The sequence below is a fragment of the Pinus tabuliformis genome, chromosome 4_1, assembly GCF_031772625.1.
Source record: "Pinus tabuliformis cultivar Carrire ecotype Pingquan chromosome 4_1, CPIR1, whole genome shotgun sequence".
Lineage (NCBI taxonomy): Eukaryota > Viridiplantae > Streptophyta > Pinopsida > Pinales > Pinaceae > Pinus > Pinus tabuliformis.
Window position 1 is genome coordinate 693,462,407 of NC_142303.1, and position 23,983 is coordinate 693,486,389.

General features: G+C 36.5%; 1 pseudogene; it reads left to right on the forward strand.

Annotated features, from left to right (window-relative positions):
* Window positions 1-3,289: 3,289 nt before the first annotated feature.
* Window positions 3,290-22,231, forward strand: LOC149178028 (putative 1-Cys peroxiredoxin; annotated as a pseudogene).
* The last annotated feature ends 1,752 nt before the right edge of the window (window positions 22,232-23,983 follow it).

Sequence of the window (23,983 nt, forward strand, 5' to 3'; positions counted from 1 at the left end):
TCGGTTCCCATAGAACAAGAGTCCATCTCGTAGGAAAAAATTCTGAGTCTTCCCCTCCTTCACCTATTTTAGAATGCTCTTCTCCTGAATATTGGTCTCCAAACTAGCTTTAATTCTACTTTGCATCTCATCGATCATCTGTACTCGACTCCTACTATGCTCAGCACGATCCTCTCCCTCCTCAAGTGTAGCTAACTATCCCTTCTTGCTGAGGGCATCTGCAACTACATTGATTCTCCTAAGTCTATATTCAATAGTCATGTCAAACTTTTCCAAGAAGTCATGCCAATGATTCAGATTTGCTGAAAGCTTCAGTTGGGATGAAAAATAACTCGCTGCAACGTTGTTAGTCTTGACAACAAAAATCTTCCCAATCAAGTAATGCCTTCATACCTATAAATAATGGAGGATCGCAGTCATATCCTTGTCATGAACCATATATTGTCGCTCTCTATCCTACAAATTTCGACTCTCATATGCCACCAAATGCCCATCCTATAAGAGTACTCCCCCTATCGCAAAATCTAAAGCATCAGTGTGCACCTCAAATAGTCTCTCGAAGTCAAGTAGTCTCAGTATCGGTGTTCTAACCATCTTCTTCTTCAAATATTCAAATGTTGCTCGACACTTCTCTATCTAATTTCATTGCTTATTCTTCTTCAGAAGGTCTGTCAGTGGTGCAGTCACCATGGAGTACCCCTCTACAAACTTCCATTGGTAGTTGTTCATCCCCAAGAACACCCTCATATCATGGACATTATTCAATTTGACCCAATCCTCAATCACCTTTATCCTGCTCGGCTCCATCCGTATGTGACCTTGACCCATAGTGTGTCCAAGGAATGGAATATCGGTCTGGGCAACATAAACTTTGACTTCTTCAAGTACAAATAATTCTTCTTCAGCGCCTCAAATACCAAAGCCAAGTGCTTCTTATGATCCTCCACCTTATCACTAAATATCATGATGTCATCCAAGTATACTATATGAACGAATCCAAATATGGACGCAAAACATCAGTCATCAAAGTGAAAAACATAGTAGGAGCATTGCACAACCTAAAAGGCATGACAAGGAACTCAAAGCACCCATACCTCATCACAATCGCGGTATTATTCTCATCCCAACCTGCTATCCACACCTGATAATACCCATGCCTCTATTCTAGCTTGGAAAACACTCAAGCTTTCTCAATATTATCGAAGAAATCCGTAGCAAGTGGCAAAGGATATATTTCTTTTTTTGTCTGCTTGTTAAGAGCATGATAATCACATCTCATCTGCAACTCATTCATATCTTTCTTCCTTTGGAACAATATTGAAGCACCATATGGGGACCTTGAAGGTCGTATGAAACCTGTATCAGCCAAATCCTTCAGTCGTCATTTCAACTCTTCCAACTTCGGTCCTAACAAACGATAAGGAGCTTTTTCTGGAGGTTGCTTCGCTAGCTCTAGCTCAATGTTATGGTCCACTACATGTCTCGATAGAAGTACTTTTGACAACTCATTGGGCATCAAATCCGCATATTTTTCCAATACATCGCAAATATCGGCTGGAATAGGTGTCCCCACTCCATCATCGTCCTCAACCTCCTTGATGACTATTGTATATGTCTCAACATCTGAATCCCGCATCGCCCTACTCATACTTAGTGGAGAAACATGTTGCACCTTCACTTCCCTTCTCTGCTGGTGAGTAGGTAAATCCTAGGTTTGTGTGTCTCCAATCAACATGATCTCATCGCAAAAGGGGACAACAATTGCCTTGTTTCCCTTCAAAAATCATGCCCCAATATCATGTCAAAGTCGTTCATCTCCATAACCGTGAAGTCCAAACAACCTTGTAAATCTGTAATTCAAACTAGCACTTCATCTGCCAATCCTGACACTTTAGCCTTTGAGTTCATTGCCTTGACCTCCACACTAGTTGGAACAATATGCAACCCAAATTCCTTTGCTAACCTTATCGTCATAAAATTATGTGTGGCACTCGTGTCCACCAAGGCTTGGACGGTTCTTCCATGAATCCCCAAGTCAAGAAACCCCAATTTATGCAGCGAAATTTTCTTTTCCTCCAAAACTTCGGCCTGCATACATCTCTGGTCTCTGCAACCTTCTGTTGTACTGGCTCTGATACCATTTTTCACGGCCGCAATTCGTTTTTCTCGATTGGAGTAACGTGTGGCACTGGTTAAACACTTAAACTTATCTTTTTCCATTATGTTTTCTAGACTACACCTACATTCAAATTCATTAATTTCTTTACAATAGTTATGTATGGAATTCATAACTTTAAACAGCTACAACAATATACAAGAGACATCATTTCAACACTTTAATTCTTTATAAAATCATATATAAATTTCTGTTTACAAATGTTGCATCATAAGGAGGAAAACTGCCTCAACCCATTTTTACGGTTTTCTACACAGGTCGGCTTGCCTGTTGGGTCCACACATTCAACTTGTTGCATGACTCGACCGCAATCGCCTGACTAGTTCTGCTCGCATGTCGCACCAAACCTTGCTTCATGTCTACAACATTCTACGCCCATCGTATCACTGCACACTCACAACGCCCAACGCTCACCGCTACACCAACTCCATCGAACCCGACCTCTGTGCTACACGTTGGCGTGGGTTTGCTATAAGCCCGCCCTGCAGTCACCGCTACTCAACCCGAACTCTACTCGTTCACTAGACCCGCCCACCTTGCGGGCTCGTTCGCTCCTTTGTTGAGTTCTTCACTGTGCTATAATCTGCTCACCCGAACTTCCATGTCTTGCCTTGCAACTAGATGGTTGCTCGTTCGTTGATGTCCTTCCTCCATCTCGCGTCCATAATATATATGTTGCTCATCGTGTCACTTGAGGGGCTTTGGCCTATTAAGCTGACCCATACAACTCGACCATGACACCCCATCATCATGTTAGCCCGCCAACATCGTGTTTCCCACCGCCCGCTATAAACTCTTCATGATCGCCCTCAACACTTACCCAAATTTTCCACTTGCCTTGTCACTTAGTTTTGTGTGTCCAAGTGTGCACTCCTCCTCGCACTTGCCAAATGCACCCGCTAAGTATTCCTCACTTGTCGTGTCGAATCACCCGGGAACGCACCCACTCGGTTTCCTACTACACGTGTCACCCAAGCACGTCTACCCGTTACGATTGTCCGTTGCACATTTTTGGGCATGCTCACCCATTTCTCCACCATTGCACATGGGCGTGCTCATCGCACTTTATTTAAGTTTGCCCGTGTTGGGTGCCCATCTCACCCGAGGACGGTGATGCCGACTCAGGTTCTTGAAAATGCCTATAACGGTAACATCACGGGGATAGCACTAACATATGTCGATCGTCATTTGTAATGCATAATGGAGGAGTTGGATGACTCACCATCAAGGTCGTTTGTATATATATGTAATATAATTGGAATTGAGTCGAGGAACTTCACATAGGAGGAATTACGAGGTATGAGGCACCAAAGTGCACCTCATGGTCAGATGATGAGGTAGGATAGTAATGTGCCATGTGGGCATCACGAAAAGGTGGCACTTTTAAACAAATAAACTTTGAAGGAGTATAATTTGTGACCAAGGAGTTTAAATTGGGAAAAACCTTATTTGTCGGAAGTGTCTCGTCGAGATGAGTACAATGGTGACATCCATTTTGAGTTTTAAAAACTTGGAGAAAGGTATATCTCTCTCTCTCTCTCTCTCTCTCTCTCTCTCTCTCTCTCTCTCTCTCTATATATATATATATATATATATATATATATATATAGATATATATATTACCCCATTTCTCTAACTACCACTAGGAAGTTGGGTTTGTAAGTAACACTTCACCGAGAATAAGATGGGGTGTTTTTACAAAGATTAACCTAACAACAACATATAATGTATGGGTTCAAAAGCATGATTATGAAAATGTTTCATTCTAACGTTGTGCATGTTATGAAACAAGGCATGTAAACAAGAATTATCCCAAGAGACTAAAGAATAATAGAGGTTGGAAAAGTAGCCAGAGGACAAATGGTGGGAAGGTGCTCAGAGAAAACATTATATTATACACAAGGAATAAGAGATCTAGGATCTGGGAGAAAAAGAAAATCAGGAAGAAGACAAAGAATATTTGTCAGAGGAAGAAAAGGACAACCAAGAAGAAACACAAGTAAATGATCCACTAAATTTAGAAACAGATGAGGAACAAGTTCCAAAAACCCCCATGAACTCTAGATCCCCCGCTGAGTTTACATGAAATAGGAATGAAAAAAAAAATCTCTTGGGTTAATTGGGTATATGGACAAAGTGATAAAGACCACAAACAACACTCTTAGAAGAGAAACGCCACAAATCCACCAAAAGACACGCATTGAATCCAAGTTGGGAATAAAGGAAAAAATGTCTCGCCTAGGAAAATGAGAAGTTAAACAAGTTTATAGTACGCAGTAATGGAAATAAAATGCATTTGGATCTTGGGAGTTTTTTGGAAAAAAATTAGCTTGAAAGAGAACAAATTTGTTGTAAGACAAAAATCTCGCTTGAGGATTTCGATTGAGTCACAATGCTTAATTACAAACCCATAAGGGATATTGGTGATTCTAAAGCATTGTAATAATTAAGAGCGAGATCTCAACTCTTTTTTATAATAATAATAATAATATCTATTTTTAAGGTCACAGCCAAGCCAGACACCAAATTTGTGTATGAGACCCCCTTGTTTGTGGGACAAGGGACCCACCTCCGCGCAGCGATTTGACTGCTAAGTCTACGAAGGCATACATACTTTACCCCCCTCTGGTTTTGAACCTGTGACCTCTTAAGAGGAAACACATGCTCTTAACCATTAGGCCCACTCAAGCTGTATTAAAACACTTACATTTGTTGCATTTTTAAAAATGCATCATGTTGAGTTGGGAATAATTGTTTGAAAAAACCAATTTGTTATTTTTTATATATCGATGATCCTTATCCATGATTTTCTAAAAGAATAGTTATATTTTAATCCTATTTAATGTGTATATAAAACTTTTACTTATTTGTTATTTAGTTTAGATTTTTAATTTTAAAATTAAATTATTATTATTATTATATATTTAAATATTATTTTTGTAATTATAATACATAAATTATAATTTTAAAATATTAAAAAATAATTTAAACGTAATAAATTTTATAATTATAATAATGTAAAAACAAAATATTTTAATTTCAAATAAGATACATTTTATTTCTTTTGTATTTCCTTGTGAATGCGCTAATCAAGCCTAGTTTATCACCATGGATCGAATGGTCAATTAAATTTGCATCAAGTTTATAGTGCGTTGAATTTTGACATTTTAAACAACATGAACGCATGAATGTTCTTGAATTCACCTTAAATTAAATAGATTATGTTGCCACGCAAGAGGTGAGGGGATATATTCAATTGGAAAATTCATTAGCCTTATAAAATTGTATTAAATTTGAAAAAATATCGATGAATATAATAAAAGTCCAAAAGAACATATTATATGTGAAATTTATTTTTTACGCGGCTCTAACATGCCATGAAGATGTTTTATGTGTGGACATTACTTTTTTACATGCCTTTAACTCGCTAAGAAGAGGGGTGCAGGGTTGTTGCTAATAATAATTATTTATTTATTTATTTTTATTTTATTTTATTGATGATGTAGTAAATTCGTAATTATGTAAAAAATTATATATATGTTATGAAAAGTATTTTAAAATTGTTATTGTTTGGTTAAGTTTTTTTTTAATGGTATAAGACTTATAGACATTTGAAATGATCAAAAGCATGTCTCCTTATAGATCACCAAGAGGTCATTTTAAGTAGTGTGGATGTCTTTGAATAATAGTGATGAGTGATGAGTCAACCTGCATTCATGGGTAGCAATTAGAGATAGTTGTCCTTACCAGTGGTTTGACAATTGAGTTATGATAGGTTTTTCCCATTGTTTGAATAAAAATATTATAAAAAGTAAAGTTTGATCATATTTTGAAGATTTACAATGAATAAGAGTAGTTGTACTTTTAAGGATCTCATCATCAAATAATATTATAAGTATTTTTAAATGTGAAAGGAAAAATGTTATTTAATGGAATAAGCATGTGAGTCAAAGCATGGATTTGGGTTACACTTTTTTGAAGAAATAAGGGCACATTTTGGTGAAAATGGATGCTTGATCGAGCAATTTTAATCACTCGATCGAGCAATTAAGTGCTCAATCGAGTTGTTGAGGCGCTTAAAAATAACTTGATTGAGCATTTAAACAAACCCTTGATGGCGCCGTTTTCTAAGCAGAGTTAACGGCTCGATCGAAAAATATATCTCGATCCAACATTATTTATGATTAAAAAACTACAACCGCAGCCTATGCAATTAATTTTTCTCAGACCGCGCGAGAAAAATTAGTTCGATAGAAGATTTATAAGCTTGACCAAAATGGTGGAACTCAATCCAACTACCCATCAACCCCGCCAACAACCCAAAGGCTCAAATCGGGGTATGTTTCTTGTCCTTTCTGTCTCTTTTATATAATTGTTTTCTCCAAATAAAACAAATTAATTTCAAAAAAAACCTAGCAAACAAAAACTACAAAAGACAATCATGAAAACCAATAAGAAAATCCTTGAAACCCACAAAAAATAACCTAGAAAACCCCTAAAGACCAAAAACAACTTAGAAAATACCAAGAAAACCCTTGAAAAACACCAAAAAATCTATAATTTAAGTTTTAATTATTATTTTTTAATCTCATTATATACGTTATCTGCAATGGCAGTATGTTTATTATAAATATTTTATAGGGTAAAATTTTTTTTTTTAATTATTTTCCGTTTTATGGATGCAACTTGGGCAAATGACCATCTGGCATACAGAAGGGTGGGCGCGTGCAAACAAGTGAGGGTGTCCACCCGAAGACATAAAGGTCGGCTTAAGGCAAGGTGAAGGGGCACACTTGAGAGCGTGCAGACATGTCGGCTGGATAACATACGTTCGGGCCAACCCAACTATGATTGAAGGAATGCGACTCTTATAAATTCGGTGATTAAGAAGGTCATGTAAATAAAACAAGGGTGAAATTCGTTCAACCCATCATCCAAGTTAAGCAAGCAGTTCAAAGCAAGGGTGAACAAGGAGATTCACAAGGCAAATAAACTAAAGGCAAACTGGGTAGTGTGAGGCTCGTTCAAGCGAGATGTAGGGCTGTAAGATATCGCTGGGTGGATTTCAAATTTCTGCAATGTGGATGGGCACAAACCTCTACAGGTGGCGGCTAAAGTGTGGGCATTGCATGAAAGGGCGCTATAGTGTAGGTGTTGCATGGCAGGTTGCTACATGAGGGAAAAGGGTGCTACAGTGTGGGCGTTGCACGACAGGCCACTATAGGCGGGCCCTATAGTGCGGGTGCTGCATGACAGGCCACTACAAGCAGGCAGAGGCTACTAGAGTGCAGAAATAGGCCACTATAGGCGGGTGGAGGCTGCTACAGTGTGGGTATTGCACGACAGGTCGCTATAGGCTGCACAAAGGGCACATAGGAGTTCATAATTTGGGTAGAAGGTTGCACAGACAGACAAAGGTCGGGAAGGCCTGCATGATAGGCTGCATGAACCAGTGAACCGGTGGGCAGATTGCTGCACTACTATAAAAATAATTGTAAGTTGTAAAATATTGTTGAAAGGATTTTATAAGTAATTTGGGTGAACTGTTGGGAGTTGTCCCTCCCTTTGTGTATGCTTTGTACATGTTTATTTCCATTGCACATTGAAGATGAATGAATGGAGTATAGTTGTTAATAACACTACATTGTTAACACTTGAAGAAAATTAACTAAGTGTTGGAGGTTAGGCAGGGTTCATAAACTTGAGTAGTGAGAAATGAAAATTTTAGTCAGTCTTTCACTGTGATCATGTGTGGTTGGAAGTCACCACTAGCATGGCACAGTGACACAACATGTCTGCAACCTTCCATTTCTCGAGTGCTTTAATCAAGATTCCCCACTTAACCCCTATGACTACAAAATGACCAGAGCCTGATAGTTGCTTCCTTCACATGACTGGTCGAAGGGGCTTTAGCCAGAATTACTTTGAAAAAGGCTACGATTATGACAGAGTTCCATGGGCCCCTTAGCGAGAGCATTACTCCACCCTTCTAAAACTAAACAATGAAGAGAAATATTAGTGAGAACTAAGACAACCATAAAATCTTCTAAGATGTTCCAAAATAGATTACCTTCCCTAATGCTTGGATTTTCCTACCTTATACCCAATTCTAAACAACTAGCACAACCACATTAAAAGTATTAATGTGGTTGATATAAGCCAAAGGCTTCTTTTATATCTACCATTGATAAATATATTATTTGTATCTACCATTTCTATATACCAAGAAACACTACCATTTCTATCTACCCAAAAAACGTTATTGCATTAAAAATATTATTACTATCATTATAATTAATAATAATTATTTATTTATAATTATTATTATTTAATATTAAATGTTATTTATTATTATTTAATTTGAAATTATGTAATATAAATATGAAGCCTATGAATATGAACCCTTAGATTAATAAACTATAGGGATTGATATTATAAAGCCAAGAGAATAATAAACCAAAGGGGTTTATACTAAAACCCCAAGGGATTATAAACCCAAGGGAATAACATTTAACTTAAGGGATTATTACTAAAAACCATAGGGTTTATTTTCTCTTAGGTTTATAGTATTAATCCCTTGGGTTTATAATATCAATCCCTTCAGTTTACTAATGTAAGGGTTCATACTCCTATGGTTTAATAGTAAAACCCCAAGGGATTGTGAACCAAAGGCAATAATATTAACCCAAAAGATAATAAACCCAAGGGATTAATACTAAAAACCCAAGGAATTATTAATCCAAGGGAATGATATTATAAACCCAAGATATATAAACCCTAAGAGAAGTATTATAAACCCTAAAATAAACATGGTTGACAATGATTGATTTTCATTTTGAGACATTGGGATTAATATTAAAACATGGTAGAGAATGGTTTACCATGGTTGAACATAGTTTACCATGGTTGATATTATAAATCGAAGAGACTAATAAACCCTATGGATCAATACTAAAAACATAAGGGAATAAAATTAAACCCTAGGAATATGAACCCTTAGATCAATAAACCCAAGGGATTGGTATTATCAACCCAAGGGTTAAAAATTATAAACCCTAAGATAAATATTGTAAACACTAAAATAAACATGGTTGAGCTTGCTTAATTTCCATATTGAGACCATCTTTCTCACAACACGACGTTCGACTATGGTTAACCATGGCCCATTTCCATATTGAGACAATCTTTGTCACAATGTGACATTCGACCATGGTTGGCTATGGTTGACCATGATTAATATTATAAACCAAAGGGAATAATAAACCCAAGGGCTTGATATTATAAACCCAAGGGATTAATACTCAAACCCTAAGAGATTATGAACCCAACAGAATAATTTTAAACCCAAGGGACAAATATTATATACACTAAAATAAACATGCTTGAACATGGTTGATTTCCATTTTCGGACAATCCTTATCACAATGCGACATTGGACCATGGTTACCATGGTTGATTTACATATCGAGACAATCTTTGTCACAATGTGATGTTGGTCCATGGTTGGTTTTCATATCGAGACAATCTTTGTCACAATGTGACATCCGATCATGGTTGACCATGATTTTCTATGATTTTCATATGGAGGAATTTTTTGTCACAAGGCGACATTTGACCATGGTTGACGATAATTGACCATGATTGACCATGGTTGGTTATGATTGACAATGATTAACCATGATTGATATTATAAACCCAAGGGAATAATAAACATAAGGGATCGATATTATAAACCCAAGGTATTAATACTAAAACCCAAAGGGATTATGAACCAAAGGGAATAATACTAAACCCAAGGGATAAATTTTAAAAACTTGAGTCTATAAGCCCTAAGATAAATATTATAAACACGTGGTTTACCATGGTTTATTTTCATATTAACACAATTCTTATCACAATGTGACATTAGACCATGGTTGACCATGGTTGATTTACATATCGAGACATTCTTTGTCACAATGTGACGTTAGACCATGGTTGACCATGGTTTATTTTCATAATGCGACATTGGACCATAGTTGACCATGATTGATTTTAATATTGAGACAATCTTTGTCACAATGTGACATTTTAGCATGGCTGACCAATATTGACTATGGTTGACCATGTTTCATTCTATAAAACATAGTTGAACATGGTCAACCATGGTTGACCATGATTGTCCATGATTTTCATATGGAGACAATTTTTGTCTTAATGCGATATTCGATCATGATTGACCATTACTGACCATGATTGACCATGATTGATATTATAAACTCAAAAACCAAAGGTAATAATAAACCCTAGGGATTAATACTAAAAACCCAAGGGATTATGAGCCCAACAGGATAATATTAAACCCAAGGGACAAATATTATAAACCCAATGTATATAAACCCTAAGATAAATATTATAAACATATGGTTGAGCATGTTTTATTTTCATATTGAGACAATTCTTATCAAAATGCGATGTTAGACTATGATTGACCATGGTTGATTTACATATCGAGCCAATCTTTGTCAAAATGCGACATAAGACCATGGTTGACCATGGTTGATTTTCATATCAAGAAAATATTTGTCACAATGCGACTTTAGACTATGGTTGACCATGGTTGATTTCCATATCAAGACAATATTTGTCACAATACCACATTGGACCTACCATGGTTGATTTTCACATCGAGATAATCTTTGTCACAATTCGATGTTTGACCATGATTGACCATGATTGTGTATGATTTTCATATGGAGACAATTTTTATCACAATGCGACATTCGAACATGGTTGACGATAGTTGACTATGGTTGGCTATGATTTACCATGATTAACCATGATTGATATTATAAACCCAAAGGAATAATAAATCCAAGGGATCAGTATTATAAACCCAAGGGATTAATACTAAAACCCAAGGGGATTATGAACCGAAGGGAATAATAATAAACCCAAGGGATTAATACTAAAAAACTAAGGGATTACAAACCCAAGGGATAAATATTATAAACCCAAGATATATAAACCCTAAGGTAAATATTACAAACCCTGAAAAAAATTGGTTGACCACAATTGGTTTTCATATTGACAAAATCTTTGTCACAATACAACGTTGGACTATAGTTGACCATGATTGATTTTCATATTGAGATAACCTTTCTCACAATGTGACATTGGACAGTTTTTGATGATGGTTGACATATTGAGACGATGTTTGTCACAATGCAATGTTGGACCATGGTTGATGATGTTGTCACAATGTGACGTTGGACCAAGAGACAATATTTTTCATAATGTGACCATGGTTATTGACCATGGTTGACCATGATTGACTATGGTTGACCATGGTTGATTTTCATATTGAGACAATATTTGTCACAATGCGACGTTGATATATGGCTGACCTTGATGACCAAGTTGTCACAATGTGACGTTGTTCCAAGAGATAATCTTTGTCACAATGTGACCATGGTTATAAAACATGGTTGATTTTCATATCGAGACAATATTTGTCACAATTCGATGTTGGAACATCATTGACCATGTATGACCATGTTTGTCACAATCTAATGTTAGACCAAGAGACAATCTTTGTTACGATATGACCATGGTCATTGACCATGGTTGATTTTCATATTGAGACAATATTTATCACAATGAAACATTGGAACATGCTTAACCATGGTTAATTTTCATATTAAGACAATCCTTGTCACAATGTGACATTAGAAAATGGTTTATTGTGGTTGACCATGATTGATTTTAATGTCGAGACAATCCTTGTCACAATGTGATGTTGGACCATGGTTGATTTTCATATTGAGGCAATCTTTCTCACAATGCAACATTGGACCATGGTTGACCATGGTTGACCATGATTGATTTTCATATTCAGAAAATCCAGTGATAAACCCTAGGATAAATATTATAAAACAAGGTATATAAACCCTATGATAACTATTATAAATGGTAAAAAAAACATGGTTGACCATGTATGACCATGGTTGATTTTCATATTGATACAATATTTGTCACAATGTGACATCGGACTATGGTTGACCATCATTGATTTTCATATTGAGACAATCTTTGACATAATGTGATGTTGGACTATGGTTGACCATGGTAGATTTTCATATTGAGACAATATTTGTCACAATGTGACATTGGACCATGGTTGACCATGATTAAACCCTATGAATAATATTAAACCCTACTAATATGAACCCTTAGATTAATAAACCTAAGGGATCTATATTATAAACCCAAGTGATTAATTCTAAAATCCCAACAGATTATAAACCCAATGGAAATATTAAATCCATGAGATTGATATTATAAACCCTAAGATAAATATTATAAATCCTAAAATAAACATTATTGACCATTTTTTATTTTCATATCAAGATAATCTTTGTCACAATCGAACATTCAACCATGGTTGACCCTAAATGATTTTCATATTAGGACAATCTTTGTCACAATGAGAAGTTGGACCATGGTTGATTTTCATATTGAGAAAATCTTTGTCATAATGTGACGTTGGACCATGGTTACAAACCAAAGAGATTTATATGAAACCTAATGATTAATATTATAAACCCTATGAATAATATTATACCCTAGGAATATGAACTCTTATATTAATAAACCCAAGGGAACAATGAACCCAAGGGATTAATACTAAAAACCCAAGGGATTATAAACCCAAGGGAATAATATTAAACCCAAGGGATTAATGTTATAAAATCAAGGTATATAAACCCTAAGATAAATATTATAAACCCTAGAATAAACATGGTTGACCATGGTTGATTTTCATATTGATACAATATATGTCACAATGCGACGTTGGACCATGGCTGACCATCATGGACGATGGTTGAAAATGGACCATGGTTTACCATATTGAGCCAATCTTTGTCAAAGTGTGACATTGAACCATATTTGACCATGATTGACCATGGTTAATGATGGTTGACAATGGTTGATTTTCATATTAATAATTTGAAATAGTTTCCTCCCCTATGAATTCATAGATGTTAGTCACTTCTTTTTCGTTATGAAGGTCCACATTATTTGTGAAGTCCAAAATCTCCACCAAAAGGTGATGTTCCTTAAAAACTTGGCAACAAGTGTGTATATATATATATATATATATATTAAATATTCCCCCATGTAAGGTTTTTGGTATCCATAACAAAATCATAACAAATGTTTCAAATAAAAATTTGACAAGTGCCCATGGGAAAACATAATAGATCATATTGTATTTATTACTCCCATACTAAATTAGTCATTTTGAATTTGACTTCTTTAGGGAGAGCATTTGCAAAGTCAACTTCAACACACAACCCAATATATATTGTTGGAGCATTTGCAAAGTCAACTTCAACACACAACCCAATATATATTGTGTTATATATTTTAAGAGTTTTGTGGGAATAACAATCAAACTCCCTAATGTATTTAAAATGGAGGCTAGATATTCAAGTGCCTAGAACAATAAATGTGAGTTGAAAAGCTTAAGCAACATTGTTGTTGAATTTAAAGTGTTTTTAAAAGGTCCAATATTTCAATATTATATATATATATATATATATGATTGATTACTCAAATAAAGAAAATGAATGTGTATATAAATACACTTCTAAGAGTAATAATTTATGTCCTTTGCAATAACATGCAATCTCATTCTGATATTAACATTTTGAAATTAATATTATACATAATAAAATATATAATATTAATGATTTATTTTTAATTATAAACATAATATATATATGTATGGGGAAAACTTGTACATACCACAAGGGCACATTGTTCTATATAAGAGTTTGTTACATCCCTTGGATCCACTTTTATGAACCACATTGTATTATCTATATATTTAAAACATGATCACAATTGTGTTTTTTGTAAATATATTACATGGGGGATGTCACGATATGGATTGTGGCCATATACCAATCGCTCCAAAGTTGATTGGGCATATGCACCATGCTTAACTAAGAATTTGTATTAAGTCCTTACACATTGGGAACTTTGCTTAATCTTTCTGAGTTTGCACTATTTACCATTTCTCATATATATAATGCTTGTTAAAAATTAAAAAATCTCAATCTCGTTGGGGCCGAGAAGCATTTGATAAGTAAAACAAAAGACACTAATGTTACACAATATTTTTTCATACCTCCTATTCACTTTTGTTTCATATCCCAAAGTGCCAAAACGTTGACTACTGCATAGCATATCGATCATGATATACAGACAAAAACCTCCCTGAAGAATCAAAGGAAAACTGCCTTAAATCTAAAACCCTAAATTTTAGTATTAGTGTGTTTTTCTCCACTTCCTGCCCATGATCATGACAAGTTGCATCGTTATACACTAGCGTTGCCAATGCAGGTTTTCATAGGAAAACCCGCGATGAACCTCTTCTAGCAGGTTTTCCTAAACTAGAGGAGAAACTTCGTACACTAGAACCTTCAAGAACATCGAGATGGATATTGGTTGTTGTTGATATGGTAGAGCTCTACCATTTGGACCTCATCATCTTATCATCATGGGCTTTCCCCTTGAGATGTGGACCTTCCTCCCTCTTTTTTGGATCCCTAACTCCCTCTCCCTTCCTATAAATTCACCCCTTTCCATCCCCAAATGGTTGGTCATTGATTTGTTGCATCCCTATGTTGATATTATGCTTACATGATACCCATTCTAGCATGGAAAAGGAGTGCTTGAAGAGTCTTTTCTTGGACTTGGACATCCACCAAAAGGAGGTCTCCAACATCAAGGAATAGGTTGTATGCTTCCCTTTTTAACTTAATATATACATATGATGTTCACTTTCCCTAATTTTTTAAATGTTTATGTTATTAGCTCAATACTCCTTGATTGATTAAGTATTTTAAGTTTGATATATGCCATATATGCTCTTTTATATTGCATATTTCTTTGATCTTCCTTGCAAGTACTTGGACGTGAAGAAAAAGTAAGGAGTGAGGCCTGGAGTGAAAGATTCAAAGCCATGTCCAAGGATCAAGAGATTAGCATCAAAGCGATGTAGGTTTCTCCTTCTCTCTACATTTGTTGAACATAAGCTAGGAAAGTGTATGTTAGTTTGTTTAGTTTGTTGCTAGACCCACTCATTGAGTTGGAGGGATCACCTCTATCTTAAAAGGGGATTTTACTTCACAACAAAATGGTGACTCTGCTAGGGAAGCTATAGCCTTTTTGTCCTCCTTTCTCAACTGATCTCTTGATTAGTTTGACCATCCATCATGTTCTCAATTATTTTGGGTTTGTATAGGTCTGCACAATCACTGGTTGCTATCTTAGAGTGCTCATTCTAGAAGTGTTGGTGAGATTATTTTTATTTTTTGCCTTATTCCTCGTTGAGTGTGCTTTTTTTCTCTGATAGTCACATTTCCAATGTGTTCTTTATTAAAACAGTCATGTTGATCCCCTATTTAATGCCAGTTTGGCCATAACAGCCAGACTGATCCCTGAGATTGGAAAAAAACCTAGGGTTTCTTTGTCAAAATCCAATGTGTCTAAGCCCCTCAGGTTCTGTTTTGTCCTGCATTGCTAGATTTGTTTATGTTTTAATTAATTACCTCATTTTATTAGCAAATTCTTACTTCTTTGAGCTGTCAAGTGTTTGAGTGCAATTGGATTGATTTTAGGGTTTATAAGTCTTTTTATTGTCACTTGCCGCTTGTGAGTGTCTTTGAGTCTCTGGTTTGTTGAATGATTAGGTCTATTCATCTGGTAAAATCACTTGAAGCATTGATTTACATTGGCTTCGGTTTTTTTTGTGCAAAGTTGTTTTTCATTTGTACTAGGTCACATTGCATTTGAAATCCATCTTTGTCATTTATGAGGAATATATTACATTGTTTGGTTTACAGGTTCTTCTGGTTTCTTTAGTTTTGAATGAACTGGAGGGAAATCCTCTAGTTCCTGAGGTGCATGAGGGCAGTTCTCTTGTTCCCATAGCGCAAGAGGGCAACTCTCACATTTCTATGACACCCCCTCCGAGTAGTTTAGTCACTTCTTTTGATTGGAGTCAACTAGCAGGATATTGTCTTCCATCTTATGTGCCTTTCCAGATTACAGTACAGGATTACAATATGGTTTTACCTAGCAAAGTCATAGATGACGGCGTATCTCTTAGTATTCTCTCATCAACTGCTTGTGAAGAAATACTATATATATAGACATGATGGTTTTACAAGGTCTGTTGGATTTTAATCTACTCCTTCGTCGTGACTATGTTTATGTCATGGGAGATCTTGTCTCTTCCCTCTTTCGAGTGATGTGTTTCCTGCATGAAGGAAGCATTATGATCATCAACCATCCTACATTCATTGATCTTGAATCAACATCTACTCATGATCTAGTAGGCGATGTAGTACGCCACGTACTGGGGGTATTGGAGCTTCATTTTTCCATTGGATCCCTAGAAATGTATCCCTTCCAGAGTGTTGTTCTCCTTCTGATGAGAACCTCTTGGAATCCATGGCCTATTTTTGTCTATGATCAAGATATTTGGAGTAGATTTCCTTGTCTTGTGTCAATCTCTTTAAAAAATGAAACAAGGTCCATGAGGATAGTTCTTTTACTATGTCAACCTCATTAAAAAATGAAATAGGTTATGAGCATGGTTCCTTTCCTTGTGTCAAGCTCGGTAAAAAAATGAAACAAGTTTTCATGAGCATGGCTATTTTCATGTGTCAAGCTCGTTAAAAAATGAAACAAATCCCCTTCTAATACGAGTCTTTGATTAGATCTCGTAAAATCCCGGTTGAGTCTTTCACTTGATCTCATAAGTAAACCTTCATTCCATCCACCTGTTAGTAACCAGTAGTCTACTTAGGTGAATGAAATGAAGCTTGGGGGGCATGTACCTCGAATTGATTCATTATGTTGGAGGAATACAAACTTATCTCAAGGATAGTTTATCTTTGTTTCAAGCTTGTGTAAAAATGAAACTAAACCCAAGCATAGTTTGTTTCTATTTCAAGCTTATGTAAAAATGAAAACAAATCCAAGCATAGTTTTTTCTCATGTTTCAAGCTTGTGAAAAATGAAACCATATTCAAGTATCCTCAAGCATAGTTTCCCATGTTTCCATATTGTGTAAAAATGAAACCATTCCCACTTTACCTTTTGTGATTTCCATCTTTAACAACTTGTTTTGTTGGATGAGCCTTGATTTTTTCCTTCCCATAGTCACCATCTCTTTGGTCGATCATATGCTTTCACTTGGTTGTTTTACCCTTGCCTGAGGAACATCTACAATGAGTGGTCTTATTAGACAGCGTCTTGACCTTTACATGTTTTGAGCAGTTCCATCATCACCAAAACCAGTTGCTATCCTTTTATACCACTCGTTCCTCCAAGAGGAGTCCTCTTTCAGCTCTTTTTTGACTCTTGAAATATTAAAATATTGTCGATCACTTGTCTTTTCGAACTTGTAAAAGTAAATGAAAAGACGTCTACTCAACATAAGTTTAACCCTTTTCCGGACTTAAATAGACTATTGTATGAAAAAGGAATACCTTAGTCGAACATGGATAAAAGGTTCTCTTGGATATTGTTTTCTACCTTTTTGGGTTCAAGAGACGATTTACGAAAAGGGACCTTTGGATTTTTCTTTTTTTCGCTTATTTTTCAAACTCTCTAAACATGAAAAAGATGTCGAGTTTCACCTTTGTCGAACTCGTAAAACATAAACAACGTAAGAGTTGTCACCATGATGAACTGATTTTCTCCTTCCTAGGGTTTGTAAAAACCTACTAGGATGGATTCATTTGAAGGGTGAACTTAGATGGAAAGCATATGCTATCTCCTTCAAGATTGAGATAAAAAAGATATGGGGTACTGGCCAAAAATGGTGGAGGGGAACTGAAAGTAATAATCTCTTATATTCTGTAAAGGCATCATGTTGCTCTTGAACATGATGCTCATATGTTTCTCGTGTCGGGTTTGGGACATCCTCACTTGGTCACTTGCCTTCCTGGGTTTGGGAAATCCATTTTGCCTCTCATCTGATTATAGAATTCATCATCATGACCTTTGATCCTATGTTGAGTCAAATTTCATCAAACTCTAGAGTCGTGTCGCTGATATGTTCAAGAGAAGTCCTATACGTAGTTCTTTACCGCTTATACATTGTTTGCCTTTCTACCACAGTCTTGAATCACACTTATATACTCTACTACATCCTTTTGTTTCGTGTCAATGATGTGGGATTCATTATGGCCCTCCTTCGAGAGATAACTTCATGTTGACTTCATATCATTATCCAGGAAGATGATCTAGAAACTCCCTTCCATTACCTCAGAGCTTGCATGCCTTAATGGCAAGTTCTTTACATTCGGTGACAAGTTTACACCATTGACCTTTAATCGAATGATTTCATGGGTGTTCAAATTTAGCTTCACTATTCATGGTCGTGGTTGTGCTGCTTGTACCTTGAGAGCCATTATCATTATTGGTGGTTTCTCTTGCATCTGTTAACAGTTTACATAATTAACCGATAATAAGGTTGTTTTCTATCATGTTCTATTCGACACATCTATTCGCCTGCTAGAATCCATACATAAATTGGGTCGAGATGAAGCGCAAGACCCTGGATTTTGTCTAATAAAGTATAGGTTGTGTGGAGTTATGAGTTATTCATGATTGTATACATGTTTCTTCTGGACAGATGGTTGCGACCATACAATGGGTCCATATTCATGATCCTTCCTATTTGGATGGTTGCGACCATAGCGAGGATCTTTGCACATGATCCCTACTTTTCGAATGGCTGCATCCATACTGTGGATTCATGTATTGTTAGATTCCTATTCATGTATCATTAGGCATGATCATCATAGATGTCAGATATGTATATGTATGTGTATATTCTTGATTTGCAGGTCTCTTGACAGTGTTGTTCTTGTCCTTATATTGACTTGTAAAGCATCTCAGCTACCACTCCATGTTCTGACTTCATGCTTTAGGGGGAATCATATACATAATATTTTTTCATACCTCATTTTCACTCCCTGTTCCATATCCTGAAGTGCCAAAACATTGACAATTGTGGAGCATATCCATCATGATATACATACCAAAAACTCCTTGAATAATAAAGAAAAACTGCCCTAAATCCATTTTGAAGAAGGTAATCTACAACCCTAAATTTGAGAATCATCGCGTTTTTCTCCACTAACTGTTCATGCTGATGGCAGGTTGCACAATTATACACTAGCACTGTCAACATGGGCTTTCATTGAAAAACCTGCGTTGAAGCTCTTCTGGTAGGTTTTTCAAATTAGAGGAGAATCTTCGTACATTAGACCCTTCGGGAACAACGAGTTGGATATTGGTTGTTGTTGATATGGTCAAGCTCTCCCATTTGGACCTCTTGATCTTATCTTCATGGGCTTTCCCCTCGAGATGTGGACCTTCCTCCCTCTTTTATAGATCCCTAAATCCCTCTCTTTTCCTATAAATTTACTCCCTTCCATCCCCAAATGGTTGGTCACTGATTGTTGCATTCCTAGGATGAGATTATGCTTACATGCTATCCATTCTAGCTTAGAGAAGGAGTGCTTGAATAGTCATTGGTTGGACTTGGACATCCACCAAAAAGAGGTATCCAACATCAAGGCATTAGTTGTATGCTTCCCCTTTTAGCTTATTAATATATACATCTGATGTTCACTTTCCATAATTGTGTAAATGTTTATGCTATTAGCTCAATACTCCTTGATTTATTAAGTAGTTTATGTTTGATGTATGCCATATATGCTTTTGTATCTTGCATAGTTATTTGATCTTCCTTGCAGGTAATCGGACGTGAAGAATAAGGAGCGAGGCCTGGAGTGAAAGATTCAAATACATCTCCAAGGATCGAGTGATTAGCATTAGACAGAGGTAGGTTTCTCCTTCTCTGCATTTTTCGAAGATAAGCTAGGAGAGTGTATGTTAATTTGTTTAGTTTGTTGCCAGACCCACTCATTGGACTAGAGAGATCACCTTTGTTCATAGAAGGGATTCGCCTTCACAAGAACTAACAAAACTATGTAACATATTAAAAACAAACATTATGTAAAAATAATACTACAAAGGGTCCACTAAAACATCAAAAAATGAAATACAATGCTTCAATAATTTTGCTTGGATTGTTACTTAACAAGGGAGGCTGCATGGCAGCTAGTCCCTTCCTTGAGCAGGAAGTGGGGCTTGAGCGTTGAACTAGTCATAAGCTGACTAGCTAGCTATAAAGAATGATAAGCAACCAGCCAACGAAGCAACTTCTATACCTCGTACAACTCTCCTAGCTAGTACAGGTAGGTCCTATAGCTCAGACAAGTACGGGTGAGGGTCTCACAGCACATAACCATAGCGATCAGGAGGAGTGGATCAAATGCCATGAGGAGTACAAGGCCTTAATCTAACAATAGAAGAACAACCAACTAAACCCTTCACGAATGGTCCCTTGCAAATACCATGCTTTAGTGGCAACCATGCACCTATGTAAAAACCAGTTGATCTAGCACCAGTCTGATATGATCCAGTCAATTCAAGCAGAACCAGTAGATTAAGCGGTTGATTGAGTAGATTATTCAGTTGACTAAGCATCAGTAATCACCACCTATATCAGTTTACACAGTCGACTAAGCAACTTAAGAGCCAGTTGGATAACCACCAGCAGTAGCATAAGTATGAGCAGCTCTATACCTAGATTCATATCCTGCACCAACAACAGTGGTTTAAATATACCCACCAACATAAGCATATACATTAGTCGAACCAATTGTTTACCTTGTTGAACTAGTTGACCCAACAATGGTTTAAGAAGGTGAACCAGCAACGGCATAGGTAGTGTAGGCATAAGAAGCTAGGGCTAAGGAAATAGAGCCAATTGTTTTTCCAGTAGCAAAGGTGGTTTAAGTCGATCCACATGCAGGAGTAGCAATGAGTATAGGCATTTCCTATCCCTAAGATCCAGACCTAGTTTGCTTCGTTGCTTAACAAGCACAAGCAGCATCATCAAAGGAAGAAGCAGATCTAATAGCATATCCTGTTAGAAACCCAAAATCATGGGTGGTTTATATATATATAAGCAGTGTAAGATTTAGTGGTGTGGATGAGCAACATGTGATTTGCTCTCCTCTGATGAGTAATAAATGACTCGGTGGTTAGTAGCATGAAAGTAAACCAACGGTGTAATGGGTGAATCCTGGTGATTGGGTAAGCAAGAGGATCCATTCTGACTTTACTAAAAATTTTATTGCAACGGATTTTACACCAATCTGTACCACTGAGTTGGAAAATATTGTTGACTACGCTGATGAATTTGAAAGGCATGGGGTAAAACTTCTTGGGCTCTCATGTGATGATGTTGCAACACATCAAGCTTGGGTGAAAGACATCGAAACCTTAGTGGTTAGTCAATTCTAACTCATGTATCTTTCTATTCTATTCTGGTAATGATGATCTAGAATTGAAAATGATATATATGATAATGATGATCTGGAATTGAAAATGATGTATCTATATGGTGGTCATTTGTGATTTTGACAGAATGGGAAAAAAGTGAGGTATCCCATAGTGGGGGATCCAGAGAGGGAGATTCTTCTGCAGCTGAACATGTTGGATCCTAATGAGAAAGATGCCAAGGGGACTCCATTTCCCTCCAGAGCCCTTCATATTATTGGTCCAGATAAAAGGGTGTGTGAAAATTAACCTATTATCTATCTATTTCATATTCATATTCATGTTTTGAGTATTAATGTTTCAATGGCGGTGACATGTTTTGAAGCAGTTGAAGTTGGGTTTCCCATACCCGAGCACAACAGGAAGAAATTTTGATGAAGTGCTATGTGTATTGGATTCTCTTCAACTGGAAGCTAAGCATCCTATGCCACCCATGCAAATTGGAAAGTGGGTGAATGTGTGATGATATCAGCCTTTGTCAAAAACGAGGTGGCAAAACAGAAGTTCCCACAGGGATATGAGATGATCAGCCTCACATCTGGCAAATATTATGTTCGGCTTGTACATGTTTGAAGTGGCAGTGTCCTTCGTTTTTTCTTTCACTAGTTTAGTGCTCTTACCAGATGTAATATCCCATCTTTTAGTAATATAAGTAGAGTGTAAATAGTTAATTTGATTATTTTTTTCCCATGGGTGTGAAACTTGTGAATCCGTGTTCATATTGTACGTAAATTGAAGTTGAATGTCTATGTTGCAAAAGACACTATGGATTTTAATATTGCTTACAATCAATGTCTTATAGTAATATTATATATGTTGTAATAGGAGATATATTATTATTATAATTCTGTATCTAATTCAATTATCGTTATAGCTCTAGCTTTGTAGACTTTATAATAGTCTAGTGGGCTTCTCACACTGAGAAAGGTATAAAATTATTCTACAAAGTTCAGGCCTGTAACTACACTGTCTTCGCCGAACTTGTTGCAATTAACTATGAGTTCTTAGCGAAGGCGAAGAAACGAGCTTGGTAAATCGTCTCGTGGCTATATCTACGTAAAAGGGTTCATCGAGAAGAATACCCGACCCGTGTCCGCGGAATTTTTTTTCCATCACCTCTATAGTAGTGGCCACCTCAAATTATCATGTTTTTCTAGAGCATAACACCTGTGCACATAATTTATTCGCTGCATGTTTTTCTAGAGCATAACACTTGTGCACATAAATCATTGGTTGCATGCACGGATAGTGTAACATGTCAAATCCACTTTAACTCCATGATTGCTATGCCCAGGTATCGGCTTCAGCAAGACCAACGAGTTTTTCGTCGCATTTCCATTATCGCCTTCGATGTAAGTTGTCTGTCGCATTGTCATTATCGCCTTCATTGTAAGCAATCCAATCTTCTTATCTCCTTATGAACTAAGGAGAGCTGGAACAAAGCTTATTGTGGTGCTCTGAGTTCAATCAACATCATTATCATCGAATATGGAGGTCGAGGGCCACAACTCTACCTTCAGGTTGCTCGTAGGTCTCAGCTTATCATGGAATATGCAGGCTGAGGGCACAACTCTGCCTTCAGGTTGCTCGTAGGTCTCAAGTGAAGCGAATTAACTTATTAATGATTCTCCCAGGTTTGAAATGAAGGGTCCTTATCCCCTCGCTTCCACAATATGTATGATGTTGCGGATGTAACTGAATGTAGGGTTGCGGTGTCTCAGCGATCGACTTCAAGGGTGGGCTCTCCCTCTTCAAAGTGTGCTGGGGCGAACACTTACTTCATATTAGGGAACACAGTAGAGTCAGTGATAAGAAGGTAAGTTGCCACCAGGACCTGGTGGAGGCGTTTTGGTATTTCACTAAATGGGGAGAGCTCCATCATATGAAATAAGGAACTACGCTGGTAGTGTATGCATATCCATAGCTCCATGAGGAACTATATTGTTTCGAAGACATCCAAGAAAAGGTAGCGCCAATACTTACTCGCTTAATTAGAACAATTTCTTAACAATTTCTTTTAAACTTGAATTAGTTTTGTTTTAGGGTTGTCTCTTCTCTTATTCAGTCGCTAATTTAGGCCTAACACTGGCATTACCTGAACCTTGGGGCTTACATATGCTAGTCTGCAAATGACCATTTTTCACCATTTGGAAGCTCATAAGGATCTCACCTCAAGAGCACTAGAGGAATCATGGCATAATGTAGACTGAAAATGTACAGAATTCAGAATTCACATTCATTAACTTCTAGGAAATGAATATAGTCTACTCACATTCACATTAGTTATCTTCTAGGCAATGAATATAGTGTACTCAAAGGTATTCA